This window comes from Ylistrum balloti, unplaced genomic scaffold (genome assembly GCF_031769215.1).
Source record: "Ylistrum balloti isolate Yb309-2 unplaced genomic scaffold, AGI_CSIRO_Ybal_v1 Utg369614, whole genome shotgun sequence".
Taxonomy (NCBI): Eukaryota; Metazoa; Mollusca; class Bivalvia; order Pectinida; family Pectinidae; genus Ylistrum; species Ylistrum balloti.
The window spans coordinates 631324-652997 of NW_026781888.1; the positions used below are offsets into that span (position 1 = coordinate 631324).

Here is a 21674-nt window from a genome sequence, read left to right on the forward strand (position 1 = left end):
TGCAATGATAATAATTGTTATAATGTGCAATATATACGGAAATCGATTTGTCGACAGACGCTAATTTGAATAGCGGTAATCCGAAGAGAAATAAGCACTGGCTACTTATTGTGGTCATACCACACGCCAATCGCAATAATATTTTATAATCAACACCAGCTCAAAATAAAGGTAGATTTGAAAAAGAGGGGAGAAAACTCCGAAGTCTCTGTGCCGAGCGATAACAGGATTTATTCATTATCAAATAAATATTTTCGTTTTAATTCATGAGTTGAAATGATGACATTTTTCATTAATTGAAATAAATTCGTCTTATGTCCTAACCTTTCGTATTCTTTTTTTCATAACAGACGAAATCACTCAAATACCCTCAGAATTGATGCGTGTTATTTGGAATATGATTTTGTGATCATTGTATATTGACGATCTAATTATTAATAATTAGTAGTCGGTTTGGCATTATTGCTTTAACACAACATATATAATTTATTCCTATACAAATTGTATGAGACAAAAAAATGAAACAAGTATTACGTTCAATGTTTAAGACATTTAACCTGTTAACGCCCTTTTTGCTGTTTTCCGCTGTAAAAATAGGAACAATTAAAACTTTTCATGCCTCTCTTCTTTAGCGATGAATTAGACCTATAATGAAAAAGGTTTGTTTTTTCTGTATAGACGTTTTGAGTTTTAGCTTTGGTATGCTATAAATTGTTTAAAACGCATGTCGATCACGTGATCCCTAAGTACGTAAATTAAGATTTACTATGATATTGATAAAAAAACTGCATACTACATTTAAGTCATGTTGGATCTACCTGTCATTAAGGATATTTTTAAGAATTTACCACGAATCTCTCAGAAAAGGTTTTTAATTCAAGTAAAAATACCAAAGTTATATTACCGTGGATGTTTTTGATATAACATCCAATTATTCCTTTACGAGGTTATACTAAAACGAAACATTCCAAACCCAAATTGGACAAAAAAAAAAAAAAAATAATAATAAAAAAATAAAAAATAAATAAATAAACATATTATTAGAACTTAGATATTTACCAAACATGTTTTTTATAACATATATGAATGACCTTTCCACTTTTCAATTTTAGACCTAGAAGTTGAAAAATCATTCTCTTTTTTCCGCTCCTGAAATAGTTTACAAATGCTAGTTGCTAGCTAGAAAGATGAGAGAAATATTAATATCATTTTTATGCACGACCTTTCAAGCCACAAGAAATCAGATATTAAAACTTCATTGCTTCGATATCATGTGTCATAATTCAGCCTAGCCCTGGCTTTATCAGAACAATAACATAAACACGATATTCACCCTAGCCCTGGCTTTATCAGAACAATAACATAAACACGATATTCACCCTAGCCCTGGCTTTATCAGAACAATAACATAAACACGATATTCACCCTAGCCCTGGCTTTATCAGAACAATAACATAAACACGATATTCACCCTAGCCCTCCTGGCTTTATCAGAACACGATATTCAGCCTAGCCCTGGCTTCATCAGAACAATAAACACAAGGTTCAGCCTAGCCCTGTCTTCATCAGAACAATAAACACAAGGTTCAGCCTAGCCCTGGCTTCACCAGAACAATAACATAAACGCGATATTCAGCCTAGCCCTGGCTTCATCAGAACAATAAACACGATATTCAGCTTAGCCCTGTCTTCATCAGAACAATTAACACAAGGTTCAGCCAAGCCCTGTCTTCATCAGAACAATAACATAAACACGATATTCACCCTAGCCCCGGATGTATCAAAACATTAAAATAAACACAATATTTAGCCTAGCCCTGGCTTCATCAGAACAATAAACACGATATTCAGCCAAGCCCTGGCTTCATCAGAACAATAAACACAGAGTTCAGCCTAGCCCTGGCTTCATCAGATCAATAACATAAACATGATATTCAGCCTAGCCCTGGCTTCATCAGAACAATAAACACGATATTCAGCTTAGCCCTGTCTTCATCAGAACAATTAACACAAGGTTCAGCCAAGCCCTGTCTTCATCAGAACAATAACACAATATTCAGCCTAGCCCTGGCTTTATCAAAACATTAAAATAAACACAAGGTTCAGCCTAGCCCTGGCTTTATCAAAACAATAAAATAAAAATGATATTCAGCCTAGCCCTGGCTTTAACAGAACAATAACATAAACACGATATTCAGCCTAGCCCTGACTTATCAGAACAATAACATAAACACGATATTCACCCCAGCCCTGGCTTTATCAAAACATTAAAATAAACACAATATTCAGCCTAGCCCTGGCTTTATCAAAACAATAAAATAAAAATGATATTCAGCCTAGCCCTGGCTTTAACAGAACAATAACATAAACACGATATTCAGCCTAGCCCTGACTTATCAGAACAATAACATAAACACGATATTCAGTCTAGCCCTGACTTATCAGAACAATAACATAAACACGATATTCAGCCTAGCCCTGACTTATCAGAACAATAACTCAAACACGATATTCAGCCAAGCCCTGACTTATCAGAACAATAACATAAACACGATATTCAGCCAAGCCCTGACTTCATCAGAACAATAACTCAAACACGATATTCAGCCTAGCCCTGACTTATCAGAACAATAACTCAAACACGATATTCACCCTAGCCCTGACTTATCAGAACAATAACATAAACACGATATTCACCCTAGCCCTGACTTATCAGAACAATAACTCAAACACGATATTCAGACTAGCCCTGACTTATCAGAACAATAACATTAACACAATGTTCAGCCTAGCCCTGACTTATCAGAACAATAACTCAAACACGATATTCAGACTAGCCCTGACTTATCAGAACAATAACTCAAACACGATATTCAGACTAGCCCTGACTTATCAGAACGATAACATAAACACGATATTCAGACTAGCCCTGACTTATCAGAACAATAACATAAACATGATATTTCGCCAAACCCTGACTTTAGTTTGACGAAAATTGGCATAAGAACCATATTTCAAATGGACTTTAGTGTGTGATATGATAACTTTACGCAGGAGCTACGCCGGAGTCCGTAATATCATTAAGTGCGCAAGAGAGAATTTTGAATATTCCATGTATAATGATAATGCCTTTACAAAGTCAGGAGTCAACGGTAATTATAAATATTTCTGTGTAAGTTGTTGCTTATGCCCTTAAATAAACAAGGATTGCTGAAATACAAACAAAATCCTATTTCCATCCATATCGATGGGAAGAAGTAAATTTTCAGAACGGAGCTTACAAGAACACTAGGATGGATAATTTAGGGGAGAAAGTGACTTATGTTGATACAAGCATTTGAAGTTTGATCAAAATCCAATCAACTTCACTACTCAGTGTGAGATAAATAACCCTCAATATACAGGATACAGATAAGACGACGGAGTACCAGTAATACTCATTATATAGATAATAAGATTGAGTACCATCAACACCCAGACGTAGATAAAAAAATGGAGTACCATCAATACTCAGTTCATAGATAACACGATTGAGTACCATGAACAACCAGTACATAGATAACAAGATGATAGTATCATCAACACAGAGTGCATAGATAATACGATGGAGTACCATCAACACCCAAACGTAGATAAAAAGATGGAGTACCATCAATATTCAGTACATAGATAACAATATTGAGTACCAGGTATATTCAGTACATAGATAACAAGATGGAGTATCAGCAATTCCCAGCACATAGTTAACAAGATATAGTACCAGCAATACTCAGTACATTGATACCAAGATGGAGTACCATCAATACTCAGTACATCAATAAAAAGATGAAGTACGATCAATACCCAATACATAGATAACAAGATGGAGTACCATCAACACCTGGTATATAGATAACAAGATGGAGTACCAGCATTACTCAGTACATTGATAACAAGATGGAGTACCAGCAATACTCAATATATAGATAACAAGATGGAGTACCAGCAATACTCAATATATAGATAACAAGATGGAGTACCAGCAACACCTAGTACATAGATAAAAAGATGGAGTACCATCAACACCTGGTATATAGATAACAAGATGGAGTACCAGCATTACTCAGTACATTGATAACAAGATGGAGTACCATCAATACTCAGTAAATCGATAAGAAGACGGAGTACCAGTCAAACTCAGTACATAGATAACAAGATCGGGTACTAACAATACTCAGACGTAGATAACAAGATGGAGTACCATCTATTCAGTATATACATAACAACAAGGAGTACCAGTATATAGATTACAAGATGGAGTGAATATCGATACTCAGAACATATATTAGAAGATGAAGAACAAGCAATACTCAGTACATAGATAACAAGATGAAGTACCATCAACACTCAGTACTTAAATAACAAGATGGAATACTATCGATACTCAGAACATATATTAGAAGATGGAGCAAAAGCAATACTCAGTACATAGATAAAAAGATAGAGTACAAGCAATACTCAGTACATAGATAACAAGATGGATTACTTTCAATACTCAGCACATAGATAACAAGATGCAGTACTCTCAATGCCCAGTATATATATAACAAGATCGAGTAACATCTATTTAGTACATACATAACAACATGAAATACCAGAAATACCCAGTATATAGCTTAGCAGATGGAGTACCATCAATGCTCAGAATATAGATAACAGGATGGAGTACCATCAACACGCAGACGTAGATAAAAAGATGGAGTACCATAAACACCCAGAAGATAGATAACTAGATGGAGTAATAGCAATACTCAGTACATAGATAACAAGATGGAGTACCATCAATACTCAATAAGTTGATAAAAAGATGAAGTATGATCAATACCTAGTTCATAGATAAACAAATGGATTACTTTCAATACTCAGTACATAGATAACAAGAATGAGTACCATCAATACTCAATACATAGATAACAAGAATGAGTACCATCAACAAGCAGACGTAGATGAAAAGATGGAGTAACATCAACACCTAGTATATAGATAACAAGATGGAGTACCATTAATACTCAGAATATAGATAAAAAGATGGAGTACGATCAATACCTAGTACATAGATAAAAAGATGGAGTACCAGCAATACTCAGTACATGGATAACAAGATTGAGTACCAACAATACTCAGTACATATATTACAAGATGGGGTACTAGCAATACTCAGTACATTGATAACAAGATGGAGTACCATCAATACTCAATACATAGATAACAAGAATGAGTACCATCAACACCCAGAGGTATATTACAAGATTAAGTAGCATCTATTCAGTACATACATAACGACATGAAATACCAGCAATACCCAGTATATAGCTTAGCAGATGGAGTATCATCAATACTCAGAACATAGATAACAGGATGGAGTACAATCAACACGCAGACATAGATAAAAAGATGGAGTACCAGCAATATTTAGTACATAGATAACAAGATGGAGTACCATCAGTACTCAGTACATAGATGAAAAGATTGAGTACCAGCAATATCTAGTACAAAGATAACAGGATGGAGTACTATCAACACGCAGACATAGATAAAAAGATGGAGTACCAGCAATATCTAGTACATAGATAACAAGATGGAGTACCATCAGTACTCAGTACGTAGATGAAAAGATGGAGTATCATCAACACCTAGCATATAGATATCAAGATGGATACCGGCAAAACTCAATACATACATAACAAGATGGAGTACCATTAATACTCAGAATATAGATAACAAGATGAAGTACCAGCAATATTCAATACATAGAGAAAAAGATTGAGCACCATTAACACCTAATATATAAATAACAAGATAGAGTACCAGCAATACCTAGTTCATAGATAACAAGATGTTGTACCAGCAATAATCAGTACATATATTACAAGATGGAGTACTATCGATACTCAGAACATATATTAGAAGATGGAGTACCAGTAATACTCAGTACATAGATAAAAAGATGGATTACCATCAACACCCAGACGTAGATAACAAGATGGAGTATCAGCAATACCCAGTATATAGCTTAGATGAATGAGCACCATCAATACTGAGAACATAGATAACAAGATGGAGTATTAGCAATACCCAGTACATAGATAACAAGATGGAGTAACAGCAATACCTAGTACATAGATAACAAGATGGATTACCAGCAATACCCAGTACATAGATAACAAGATGGATTATCAGCACAACCTAGTACATAGATTACAAGATGGATTATCAGCAATACCTAGTACATAGATAACAAGATGGAGTACCAGCAATACTCAATACATAGATAACAAGATGGATACCAACAATATTCAGTACATATATAACAAGATGGAGTACTATCGATACTCAGTACATAGATAACAAGATGGAGTATCAGCAATACCCAGTACATAGATAATAAGGTGGATTATCAGCAATATCCAGTACATAGATAACAAGATGGAGTACTATCGATACTCAGTACATAGATAACAAGATGGAGTATCAGCAATACCCAGTACATAGATAACAAGATGGATTATCAGCAATACCCAGTACATAGATAACAAGATGAGGTACTGTCAATGCCCAGTATATAGATAACAAGATGTAGTACTGTCAATGCCCAGTACATAGATAACAAGATGAAGTACGATCAATACCCAGTACATAGATAAGAAGATGGAGTATCAGCAATACCTAGTACATAGATATCAAGATGGATACCAACAATATTCAGTACCTAGATAACAAGATGGAGTACTATCGATACTCAGTACATAGATAACAAGATGGAGTATCAGCAATACCTAGTAAATACATAACAAGATGGATTACCAGCAATACCCAGTACATAGATAACAAGATGGATTATCAGCAATACCTAGTACATAGATAACAAGATGGATTACCAGCAATACCCAGTACATAGATAACAAGATGGATTATCAGCAATACCTAGTACATAGATAACAAGATGGATTATCAGCAATACCCAGTACATAGATAACAAGATGGAATATCAGCAATACCCAGTACATAGATAACAAGATGGATTATCAGCAATACCTAGTACATAGATAACAAGATGGATTATCAGCAATACCCAGTACATAGATAACAAGATGGATTATCAGCAATACCCAGTACATAGATAACAAGATGGATTATCAGCAATACCTAGTACATAGATAACAAGATGGATTATCAGCAATACCTAGTACATAGATAACAAGATGGAGTATCAGCAATACCTAGTAAATAGATAACAAGATGGATTACCAGCAATACCTAGTACTTAAATAACAAGATGGAGTAATAGCAATACTCGGTACATAGATAACAAGAAGGAGTACCATCAACACCCAGATGTAGATAACAATATCGAGTAGCATCTATTCAGTACATACATAACAACATAAAATACCAGCAATACCCAGTATATAGCTCAGCAGATGGAGTACCATCCATACTCAGAACATAGATAACAGGATGGAGTATCATCAACACTCAGACGTGGATATAAAGGATATAAAGTACATAGACATCAAGATGGATAACAACAGTACTCAATACATAGATAACAAGATGGGGTATCAGCACAACCTAGTACATAGATAACAAGATGGAGTACCAGCAATACCTAGTACATAGATAACAAGATGGAGTACCAGCAATACTCAGTACATAGATAACAAGATGAAGTACTGTCAATGCCCAGTACATAGATAAGAAGATGGAGTATCAGCAATACCTAGTACATAGATAACAAGATGGATACCAACAATATTCAGTACATAGATAACAAGATGGAGTATCAGCAATACCCAGTACATAGATAACAAGGTGGATTATCAGCAATATCCAGTACATAGATAACAAGATGGAGTACTATCGATACTCAGTACATAGATAACAAGATGGAGTATCAGCAATACCCAGTACATAGATAACAAGATGGATTATCAGCAATACCCAGTACATAGATAACAAGATGGAGTACTGTCAATGTCCAGTACGTAGATAACAAGATGAAGTACTATCGATACTCAGTACATAGATAACAAGATGGAGTATCAGCAATACCTAGTACATAGATAACAAGATGGAGTACCAGCTATACCCAGTACATAGATAACAAGATGGGGTACTTTCAATACCCAGTACATAGATAACAAGATGGAGTACCAGCAATACCTAGTACATAGATATCAAGATGGAGTGCCAGCAATACTCAATACATAGATACCAAGATGGAGTACCAGCATTACCCAGTACATAGATAACAAGATGGAGTACCATCAACACCCAGAACATAGATAGCAAGATCGAGTACCAGCAATACTCAGTACATAGCTAAAAAGATGGAGTACCATCCACACCTAGTATATAGATAACAAGATGGAATACCAGCAATACTCAACACATAGATAGCAAGATGGAGTACCATCAACACCTACTACATAGATAAGAAGATGGATACCAGCAATACTCAGTACTTAGTTTACAAGATGGAGTACCATCAATACTCAGTACGTAGATAACAAGATGGAGTACTATCAATACTCAGAACACAGATAACAAGATGGCGCACTCACAATAAGCAGTATGTAAACGTCCAGATGAAGCACCCTCAACAGTAATAAACTGATAAACAGGTACATTACAGTCATCAGATATTGAATTTACCAGCATCTAAGTTACACTCAATACATAGTATACGTATCAACAGATAGATTTCACCAAGTATACTACAAATATTACCTTTATTAAGTAGTATATTGTTAATCATGTAATTTGTAATGGATAATTATCCTGATCACCAGGTGGTGAACCTCAATATGTAGTATATAGATCAACGAATAGATTTAATTCAATACATGGCAGGCTGACCAGTAGACTACACTCAGCACGTAATATATAGTCACCAGGTACAGTAAAGTTAGTACCTTCAGTTTGTAGTATAATGTTAATCAGATACACAAACACCAAAACATACATCGATCAACAGGTAAATAACTCTCAATACGTAATGTATTGTGTACCAGGTTCAGTGAAATGAATATCTATACTATCAGGCAGATAATACTCAATCCGTATCAAAGTGTTTAACAGGTAAAACACAACCTTTATTTATATTAATTTGCAAGAAGATAACCTTCGGCACGGTATCTTTATCGATCATTCGGTAGATTACCATCAGTACGTAGTAGCTATGTTCCGCCTGGCAAAAACAGAGTAAAAGTTTGCTTACATGAACTATACGTTGATAAAGAATTAATATCTTTGTTAAGCAGCTTACTGACGTAAGTCTAAACTGTTGCTAGATGACTTATGTATGATCAATATTACAGAACAGATGTAGCATTAAGGGTTAACAGATAGGAAAGTATCAGAGTCGAAGTTATTGATCTGATACAGAATACAGATACGCTTTCCATAAATGACTAGAAACCAATAAGGAATTAAGAGGCGTACTTTCTACATTCAAAATTGATTTTAAAAAAAAAATCATGATATAGATCTAGGCATTTTCTCTTGAGATGTTCAGCGAATGCTTACATCTATTTTGTTTTAATTGCAGGACAGATCCCTCCGTCTGACACCGCCTTGCACGAATACCACGGACATGGTTTACAGTTTTGGAAGTCGTAGGATTTTATTATTTAGTCTGAAAAAGAGATATCCATGGCGCCAATAGGCTGTTATGTGATGAATTCTACTCCCTATTCTACGATTTCCCCTATGGCGCAACATACAACGCAAAGATTATGTTTACGAGAGCCAATATGAACTTGTGAATAATAATGTAATTTTAATTGTGATGAATTGTGAACCTATTTTAGGACTATTGACTCTGAACCAGTACAGCTTCAATGTACATATATGGATGTAACTACGTAAGTCTACAGTAAGATTAATTGTAAATCATTTTCAGTGAATACCGAAAGATGCATCTTTATAAGCATATCATACAACACTAATGAAATAAAGTGCTTTGAAAAATGTGTGATGAGTCATTTATAAAAAAGACTAGACTTGCGCAATACAAATACATCATGAAAGAGTTGTTTATACTGAGATTATATGAACAAAGGACACCTGGCTTGACAACATATCTCAATTTTTGGTGTTCCATTTGGAAAAGAAGCAAAAAGTAAAGAGAGCATTATGCCGCAAGTGTTAAAGAGGATTGTTTCTTGAAAAGGGGCAATGGATTAAAATTTCAAAGTAAGTCTAATTTATGTTATAAATCAGTCTATTTTGCCGACGAAACCATATATACATTCATTTTGTGATATAATTAAAATATTACGGAATCTGTAATTTAGGATACATACGCTCACCTGCCCGATTCAGTTACGAAGATATTCTACCACTCACGCCAATGTCAGTTGATATGATCCGTCGTGTGCCGTCATGCTTGTCAACCTTCTAAACAAAACAAATCATATGAGACGTTCTCGAAGTTATAAACAGAAAACTTATCGCTTTCTATATGTCATTATTTGCATCTCAGCTACAAAGGTATCTACAACTTGAATTGGTAATGCTAAGCTTACCAATGAAATCCTACACTGGTGTTAGTAATTTAGTCAATGAAAATAAAAAAAAAAAAAAAAAATAAGAAAAAAGAAAAGGTTATGATGTCCATCTTATCATAATCCAAGCTGAAATTCATTCAACTAGATTTACACAGCGATTTCTTAAAAATATAAGGTAAATAAGACCAGATGATCCGGGAGAGTAGGCGTCTTCTGCTTCATCACCATGTACATTCAGGTCAAACACATTCTCATATCAGAACAAGGTATACCACAACGGAACCAAACATGGAAACTAACGAGTGTCAAACACGTCCGACTTCATATCGTACAAAGATAAGGAATATTTCTGTATAATATCAATATGACGTTCATATAGTTTTTATCAACTTGCATCATTTGAAACCATGTGTTACGAGTTTGTCCGTCAGTTGACGACTTCTTGCACAAAAATAAAAAAATAAGTGATAAATGGAACAAGCCGTTGAATATCGATTTGACTTCGACAAGTAAGCACAATAAGTCGGGAATGCAGGTACGTTACTATCCCTAGATGGAAAATTTACACAAGGGAAATCTGTCCATGTTGGTTTCGTGGTAGGAAATGATAGAGATAATCGGTTAATGATTCTTGGCATCTTATGACAATCACTACGCTAAAACGATATTGACATATTGACGAAAAGAACATTCTCAGCTGTTCAGTAAGAGTAATGATCTTCTGTTACACGGAAGACATCGACAATATTACCCTTGTCAATCCAAGTAAACGAAGTTAAGTTTTCGCTAATTGAGAATCGCGTTTTTAACCACAACCAAAACCATCAGCAGAGATCCTCATGACAACCATAAAACATCTCTATGATCTTCGTCAGCATGCATTTCGGAACCCTGTGTTGTAAGTGCATTAGACCATCAGAATCTTTAGATAAGATAAAATATCAGGAAGTGTCGAAACGTTTCTGTTTGCTTATTATCCAGTTGTTTTATATTGATTAATATTTAATTATATTCAAATCAAATGTATCTGCAAATAAACTGTCTATATATAATGATTACAGATTCACGTGGGTATTTTGATAATAACAAATAACATCTTAATCCATTTCATTAATCTACAGTGTACATGGCTTCAAGCAAACAATAGCAATTTGACACACACACACACACACACACACACACACACACACACACACACACACACACACACACACACACACACACACACACACACACACACACACACACACACACACACACACACACACACACACACACACACACACACACACACACACACACACACACACAAACAAACACATACACACATATATATACATATATTGCCCTACAAAGCTGTTAATTAAACAGCTAGGTCAGAAAAAATATAGAGTAATATAAAAACAATACGAATTCACAACACATGAAATACAAGAGGAAGACTCCAAAATAGATAGAAAATCATCCCAATGGTGACATTAGTTTGAGAGGATAATTATCAAGATGTATTCTTCATCACATCAGACTGAAGCATACGAGATGCAACCTTGCAACCCCATTATATAAGGATCATAAGAAACTAGCTGAAGATGTGGTCTAGGTATTTATGTACAAGGAATACTCGTGGTAGTGTATATTTCATGCTGTGGTATTACTTAAAGACAGTCACAGCAAAACTAGAGCGAGAATTTTTTTATACGGAGATGCTGTTAGTATTCTTACAAACTCGAGTCCTATTATTTGGCAATTTGTGCTCGTGGTAAATGGTTAATTATCAGAATTCTTAAGATAGCAACGTTCACTTTGTTCAGTTGACTTTGCCAGAACCGCTAACCAAAATTTTCATCTGTGGAGAAAGCTGAACAACTGGTAAATCATTGATATCTTTACCAATAGCTTTATATAGTTATGGTGGTTAATTTGGTTAACCACAACCACTTAAACATGGTGAGATAGTTGCAAAACACTTGAGATAACATTTAACCTTTACCTCAATGTGCAATCGTACCAACGAGAACAGATCTGAATGGACAGCAGCAGGAACGAGGTAACATACATCTAATACGCAATAATTACTATCACTTAGAATGTGGTTTTAAAGATTATTCATCATCAATTCAGATATTAATAATATTTTTTTAACATGCAGAATATTTTATAACGATTTATGTATATCTAGAGCAATACCGTGTCAGTAAGATTTATAGGGCGTTAATGTTCACAACACACCTTAATGTTAACTTTAAAATTTCGAAATGTAAGCCGTAATACATCTTAACGCTAATAATAACTCAATATTTTGGGCTATAATATACTACTATAACTGCTACCTGTAACGTGCCTAAATGACCGGCAGGAAACCAAAAATGTTTTTTTATAGCAATTTATTGCATATCATTACAATTGTGGTATATGTGAGAAATATAGGAGGGAGAAACTATTGTTGTTATCAGGAAAGGCAGAACCGGTAGTTGCCTGGCTCTACAGATCTAATTCTGAATTATAAATGGTACTATTCACTTATACGAATAAAGATAATAATATATTTCTCGAGTTAGACAAATAAAGATGTATTTTACAATCCAGGTAGAATAATAATATATATTCACGAGTTAGATAGAATAAAGATATATTTCATGATTGAGATAGAATAAAGATTTGTTTTACGACTAAAACAGAATAAAGACATGTTTCACGAGTAAGAGAGAATAAAAGACATATTTCACGTGTGAGGCAAAATAAAGATATATTTCACCAACGTGATTTTCTACCAGATGGATGAAATGTATATGACATTCAAAGAAAAAACATACGTCTATCTATCCAGGAAATAACAAAAACAATGCCTGTTCCGCTCTCTTTCACATAACATTATAATCCCGCCACATCGCAATGCCCTGTGGGTCAATAACTCACGTATTTCGGCTTTGCAAAATGGTTGCTCCAAAACCATAGCGATATGGAATTGATGTTCAGACTACACACTTTGTTTCTGCATAAATCTTAAAGTATCGTGAATTATATGGCATGTTTATATTCCAAGTTTCTATGCAAAATTTGTCGGTAATCTACATACAACATAAATATTTGGTATAATTAATGTTTGAAAATCAATCTAATCAAAATTTGCCAAAAATACAACGAATGTCTATGATGCTAGACAATTGCTTGTAGTGTAGAATTGAAGTTCTTAAATCACAACCAGTCAGGAATTCGTGTGTGACGTTTCGGTGAATACGCTGTCACATTCATTTTCATTTTCACTGCTGATCTTTTGTCTGAAGAGCGTGACTTTAATCAGCAAAACACCACACGTCAATTTCTTACTGCTTTGATGAATTTCAGTCATAAAAATACTAACCAACCTGAAAAAAATCGTTCACGTATACAGCATATTAATGAATTTACATTGCATCATTCAATTTCATTTTCAGATCTATGATGACATCTTGTCTTTAAACAACAAGAAATTCATTGACCACGCCCATCGTATATACCCAACAGAAATGAAAGTCAGTGACATAATGGACAACTTTCGTCGAAGCTGTACGATAAACGTGATGATTTCGATTTCCCTATTGTGAATTATCCATTTTTGGATAGCAGCATAACTGCTTCCTCCAATGATGGTGTTAACATGAAACAGTTGATTCGATATTGAAGGGCCTTTTCCTAAAATAATCATTTTTGTTCAAGATGTCGACAACTGACAAACTAACCATAAAGAGTTTCAATCGATGCAGTTTGATGAAAATTATTGGGAAGTTTTATAGTCATGATAGTGATTTCATTGACATTTTTTTTCTCTGTATGTTATGAAACTGGACGTGTTTGATACCAATTAGGTTGATTTATGGTTCTGTTTTCATTTAGAAACCTGACATTATTTATTTGGATTAATCTAGGTTTACCTGGCACGGGTGACTGAATTTGTGTTTGGATTACGTCTATATCGACATGTTGGTATTTTCTTTGTTTTTGTTAAAAAAAATAACAATAAGAAATTAAACAACTCACCCCAGTTTAAGATATTTGGAAACATATAGTATTGCATTGCTGATAAACCGATTTAAGTATATTAGCATTGGGAGAAAATAGATCGATAAACATACTTGGTTACGGATGAGGGGAAAACATCGAAAAACGCAAATTGGAAACACAGTCTTTAGCAAAAGCAATAAATCTTAGATGTTTTACCCCTAGCATCATCATAAATACATTTTGGGGGGAAAATAGGGTGGCTGGTCGGGGAAGAATACAGAAGACAAAAATTAATACAGTTTGAGCGTTGTTATAGCAACAATATATATATATATATATATTAGATTATACCCATAACATGAACAAATAACAATATAGAAAACAAAACCAGGGTTGAGAAACACAGAAAACTGCTAAAACACAAAATGAAAACACAATTTGTACGTTCTCACATCAAAAACGATAAATTCTGGATGCTGTACACATAACAATCATCTTTGCATATTTAAGAGAATTTCCTTTTTAATTCATCTGGATTATGAGTTTGGAATATTTGAAACCTCGGCTAAAATACACCATCATTCGTTATCATTTGCATTATTTCAATATGCTCTCTTATGATGTACTATCACTCAGTGAAATGTTGCGTCTTATATTCGGGATTGCATCAACACAATGATGGTATGACGTAATGTTGCTATATGTAGAAACACATTGACATAAAGAAGACAGGGCTAGAGACAGTTGATGACGTAAGCAGTCTGAGAAGCTAGAACAGAAGCACGTGCAGCACCACTGTGTGTGATTGCAGCGACCTCTGGAGGTACCGATACTACTGCGATTGAATCATTATTGAACACAATATCTGAAATAGGAGGTCTATTACACATATAGAATCAAATAGTGATTATAGAAAAGGAGTTTATTCTTTAATAGTAATTAGGATGTATCATCTGTATGAAATATATTTGTTCTTTTACGTGTATGGTTCTTGACCAGTATAAAAGACTGTAAACATAAACTCTAAATAACACTGGTTCTAAAATATAAGCAATCTTGAAAACTTGTCTCAGTTACATTTCCGACGTGGTTGTTATACCTAAGACGTAACGAATAAGAAAGTAGTAGGTCTTTTGAATGAATACGATGCATATATCGGTGTTTTTTCTTCCTTTTTAATGACGATCATATGAACTGATGTCTACCTACAAAATATTATTTTTATTACTATAAAGATTAAGCTTTTATACTGAACCAATGAAACAGATATTTTTCCAGTCATAACCATTCCTTATTGCAATTCATTGTTGAGAACAATATCACACAATATGTTGTCATAATCTGAAAATGATCCTTATGGCTTATTTGGTGATGATATGTCTACAAAACAAGTATGCTACTAAATTCCTATACTGTAAGAACCGCATGTTGAAATACGTTTCGGTTTTATCAAACAAGAATACATGTGTTACAAAGTGATGGTATCTTTAAGTAAAGATATCCAAGCATGGCAAAAGGCAGATTTGGGTATGCAGATGTTTCTAAGATTTCTATTGTGCATCAATACTTTTCATAAGTACACAAGTATAAATGTATTTTGAACATGTCGTTTTTTAAAAACAATTTTGCTTTGCAAATAGTATTTTCTCGCAAAAAAAACCTATCGAAAACAGATAATATACAAGCACGTTATTATCATATCAGATAAAAGTGATTCATTATAAAAATGTTGTCATCTAATATCGAGGATATGAATGACAAACTGATATAATCAGGTGACATTAGATTTGTTCTAACCGAAACACATAATTGTCAAAACGTTTTAAAAAAAGAAAATTATGATAATCATCTCTGATAATCTTGATACCATTTGGTTTTGACATTTCAGACCCAATGTGTATTGTGGACTAGACATGGCAGCTATCACCTATCTGAACTTACATAATCACCAGTCGCGATAGTTTCAATTCTGTTCAAGCGTTTATAAATTGAAATTGGTTTTGTAATGTAAGGTATATTTATTTTTGCAATAATTTTCGTTTTGATACTTATTAAAAATAGCATTTATATTTTGAAAGCTTATATTATATCTAATCGCAGTCCGAAATCATTATAACACTTAAATCTTTAATACTTTAGGTCGCAAGTAATTATTTATGGGTTTTAAGAAATACTAAAGAAATATTCTAATCGCTTTAACATGAGATATAACAGTAGATACATTTATTTTACAGACTATAGACAAAATGTATGTTGTATTTATTTCGACAATAAGCAGTATATTATTATTATAAAGTGCTAATCACTTGTGTGTCTGTTGTATAATCTTGGGAGTCACTTACACATATTTTCATGATTGCTGCCAAAATTTACTTTACAGACATAACCACTTTGATTTCACGACTATTTTACATTCTATCTGTCGCATTCCATATGATGTCCTGATGCTAGTTTTGAACACATTGGTTAATTTTTGATGACATGTATTGTTGTAGTAAAAATATAACCATGCTTACTATGTATCAAAAAATGGAATATACCACAAGGTTGCCTTTCATTTTTTTTTGCTTTTTTTTAAATGTAACGTTGCGTTGTACACATCAATAACAGATATATTATTAAAGATTGTTTGAGTATTGCATGAAGCATAGATTATTGTGTACATTTTTTGAAGATCTGTCAATACAAAGTTGATAAAAGATAAACATGGTGTATACCTTCGTACATGATTTGAATGTATATATTAATTTCCGATATCTGCTACGTGTCTTAGGATTAAATCAATGAAAAATAATGTCTTAACAAAATTGACTCTTTCGTATCAATACTATAAACACCAATTCCATCAAGATTGTTTTAAAATTCAAAATCAAGATTAATACATAGAACTTAATTATGAAATAAACAGCTCTGTAAGACTCGTCAGTGATGTTAAGGGCCTAATCATTTGCAATCAAACCGTAGTAAATATAGTAGATACTTTTCTGTACCTTATTGGAAGGAATAATGTCTTCCCACAATACAATAAAATGATAATATATTTCGTGAGGATTGAAGAACCTGTCAACAGAAAAATAATGTTCCACAGGATTCTCTTGTTAGAAAAACATGGTCAACGTTAAAATACATGATTGTTCACCATATAATTATAAGACTTTCATACTTTCACTAACATCAATCTGGCAGTACACTTTTGTGCTTTTGACATTTTGTCTAGAGAATTTACTGTACTTCCAGACCGGACTATATCACAGTTAATGAGGAAAAAACACAACCATTGTAAAATTTCAAGTGGCCTTCTATTGGTAAAAATGGTGAATTCGCTAGAGTAATCCTAAACCTTTGCTGAATTTGGAAACAACCGAGTACATGTACTCGGAAAATGAATTAATATAACGTTTACGCCTATTTTCACATCCGTTAAATACATGTGTGTGTGTGTGTTACATTTTTAATACTGAATGAAAGTTTGGTTAAACTTTAAAGTAATATCTATACCGGACTAATTTTCGCAGTGGTGATGCAAGACGATTACTAAAAATAAAAACATATTTCTTTGCTTTTGTTGTTTAATATATCTATATTGAAGCAGTCCTCGCCGTGGATTATGATTTTGATGACAAACCACTATAGAAAAATGTTCGAAATTTTCGTTCATCATAAGAATTTTTATGAGACTTCAATACAAAAAAAATGATCACACATATGAGGTAAACAACATTTTTAAAACATACTAAGTCTCCTCTTACATAAACGAAATAGTCACTGATGACGGAATGATCAATCCAGTTATCATTATTATTATTATTATTATTATTATTATTATTATTATTATTATGTAAAAGCAATACATTTTCGGAAACGTCAATCTAATAATGAATGATTGACAATACTTTAACATCATATAAACTGGTGCATTTTGACGACTTAAATGTTTTATTACAAATACAAATTACATGACATTGCTAAATACAAGTATTTAAAACTGCAAAACAATATTCACATTTTAACAAAATTGGTACAAGAATATTGTCTTAAAAGATTACTTAATTTGATATAATTTTGGACTGTCAAGAATTTTTCGTCTTACTGCTGTTTTGACTTAGTGTCAATAAAAGCGTTATATCGTTAATTGTAACATCTACTTGTAGAGAATATTTTGTGTGGTTGTAATATAATTGTCACCAGATAGCAAAAAACCTGGTGGGCACTTTCAACATATCCTCAGGTATTGGTCAGTCATCCAAATATCTTATATATTAGTATGGTTTAAGATTACTCTTTTTCCACGTTTGATGTTATAAAACTGAATGCTTGATAATTTGTCTTTTTGATAGGAACTTTATTATCAGTTCGAGAAGAACTATGGAAATGATTAAAAATGATAGATACAATGCAAAACAAATGCTGTTTCACATACTCTACTGTAAATCTTAAAAAAGAAAACAAGTTAGTACAGTCATACTTGATATAAACAACTGAATGAAATAATTCGTAAAGAACTCAAAGAAATACTTTTCGTTGATTGACTTTATATGATAAATGAAAGTGATATTCGATGTGAATGTTTCTTGCCAACTGCAACTTTGCTGGTATATATAAATATATACCAACAATGTTCATAGTTTTCTTTAATCAAAATAGTCAGTATGCCTTGGAATATGAGCTCAGAACTTATCCTGCCAGTTAACGGACACTTTCAATGTATACTATATTAATTATATATGAAAACAATTACTTTGTACTGTAACTTATATGTCATCTAGTAATCACCTGCTCCCTGATTCAAGGTAATAAAATTATCGTTATAAAAAATCATTGCAAACAATGTTAGATTTGCCAAAAAATATGGTTTATTTCTCTGACGTATTGTTTTAAATACTACAAGGTTGGCATCATTTAATACATGGTAAAGAATTTTTATACTTTAATCCGGGTTGGGTTTTATTTATTAGGAAGTGTACTTTGTATAGCTAAAACCTTGGTACCACACCACAAACGCCCTGGTCATGTCTCCAACTTGTGTAAATCGTAACTTATACCAAACGGATCGTGGAGACGCGAAAGAGGAAAGTTAATTCTAATACTGATGAATGTCTCAGGTTAAAACGTGCACAACACCTGATACCAGAAAATGCAGAAATAATGATATCAGCCGGATAACTAGTTAGTCCATAACAAGGCATACTTACGGACTAATTGATGTCTACGACATTTTTAGTGACGACGAAGGATTCGTTTCAGTACCACCTACATAAGAACTTATCAACGTAGTACCTTAGTAGGAACTGTATAGGAACTAATAAAGACAACCAAAACGATAAGTTATAAGAAGGAGACGTTTTTACGACAAACTGTGCGATATAAAAACGACCTGTACAAGAGAAAAAAAAACTACACTAACGAGTACACACGAGAAATACCTGTACAAGAACGTATCAAAACTGCCTGTAATAGAAAGTATTTTAACTACCATCTGTATAATAACTTTTATTTTTTTTATTTTGTCTTATTTCTCTAGCAGGAAGAAAAAAATACCCCAACACGGAAAAACATACACCAATATTCTAACCAAAACAACTATACAAAATCTGAAGATGAAATTATTTTTCTAGTTGATGCTAGTTTATTTACTGCCAATATAATGTATATTTGCTACAACTGCTCGCTAGAGCAAACGTCAATAGACTATCATTGTAGAAATATTAAGATAATTAATAACAGAGGTAAAGCTACAATAACTTAATTTAGATATTGACTCCAATTTTCGGCGATTTCGTGCTCATAGAACAATTGGAAACACAATAAATGATAACTTTTCATCATTTAATAATATACAATACTTTGATTGTGGGCGTCATTGGCATCTTGCCTATTTCTATCAAAGAATTTCTAGACAAACGTTGAATATCTATGCCAACTGAGCAAAAAAATAACGTCTAGTTAATATATGATAACTATGAATATAAATTCAGTAAATGTGAATTGGAATGAACCAATTTGGATTAATTTGATTGAATATTGATTAAATGATTGTCTACAGACATTTCGGTACATAAGATTCCCTGAGAGTAAAGTACACCTTAGCACGATTGGTCTCCTCGAGCTCTGATAAACTATAAGAATAATATGAAATAAAAATAAATAGTTTTGAGTTAAATTCCGGTATGTAAATGATGAGGAATCTGAATATAGCTAAACGGACTGGGTGATTGTTTAAGTTGTGATTGGGAATACATATAGACATATAGACAAATTCATTTGGAGCAGGACTCGTGTGTAGACACGCAAGATTATGATGATGTCTAAAAGTTGATATCCTCAACTATATATACACGAAAAAAGATAATCTTACCTCCTTACTGCAGCAGCCGCAGCTGACAATATCTCAGTTTTCGCAACGCCGATGAGACGATATTTGTGCTTGTCTGCAAAAGACCGTGTGAGCTGAAAACGTCTGCAGTTAAATTAAGATTCAAGATATTAATAGATTCATAGAAATGCTTTTCATTGGATGGGAGGACAGTTACTGTGAGCAACCAACGGACAATGGTGATGGAGACCGTATCAAGTTGTTCCATCATTGGCTACCAGTCAAAGTTCAGCAAACGGCTTTACTTGCACCGTGTGAAAGTTAATCTAAATTCCTCTCCTTCATTTAATTCTATAAAAATCCTTTTTAATAAAATCTTAGTGACGTATCCAAATTTAATGATTTCGTTAATATCGTAATGAGACGATTCTGTTTGGGAATGTTTGATTGTAAGTATGCTTTATTGAATACATATCTTATGTGGTGTTTTGTGGTTTTGATTTTTTTTAAATGGATCATTCTACCGTAAATTTTGTGTTCTTTATCACAAGATTTCGGGATTAACAAAGATTGATCTGCATTTTGAAATGCTGATTAACTGATTACTAATGTTCGGACTATCATATTTAATTTTGGATTATGTCTATCACTAACCAACAAAACAAAATGATGAAATAAGTAATTTCTTTGCATGATTATCAAAACCAAGGGCATATTATTTGATTAGTACAATTTATTTGACTTAATATCTTCTTCATAATTATGATACCTTTGATTTTCCATTAATTTCTTTTTAATTATAATGAAAATAATCATTATTCTGATTCTCA

General features: G+C 33.2%; 1 protein-coding gene and 1 long non-coding RNA gene across 2 annotated transcripts in view; one reads left to right on the forward strand and one right to left on the reverse strand.

Annotated features, from left to right (window-relative positions):
• LOC132547714 (uncharacterized) overlaps positions 1–20915 on the reverse strand; it is a 121958-nt gene extending 101043 nt beyond the window's left edge. Inside the window, exon 1 of the mRNA XM_060211521.1 lies at positions 20887–20915. The gene's annotated coding sequence lies outside the window, so the exon portion shown is untranslated. The remainder of the gene's footprint in view (positions 1–20886) is intronic.
• On the forward strand, positions 12279–14577 carry LOC132547725 (uncharacterized). Its single transcript, XR_009554129.1, has 2 exons — positions 12279–12597; positions 13985–14577. It is a non-coding gene; the product is annotated as an uncharacterized LOC132547725 (long non-coding RNA).
• Positions 20916–21674: the final 759 nt, after the last annotated feature.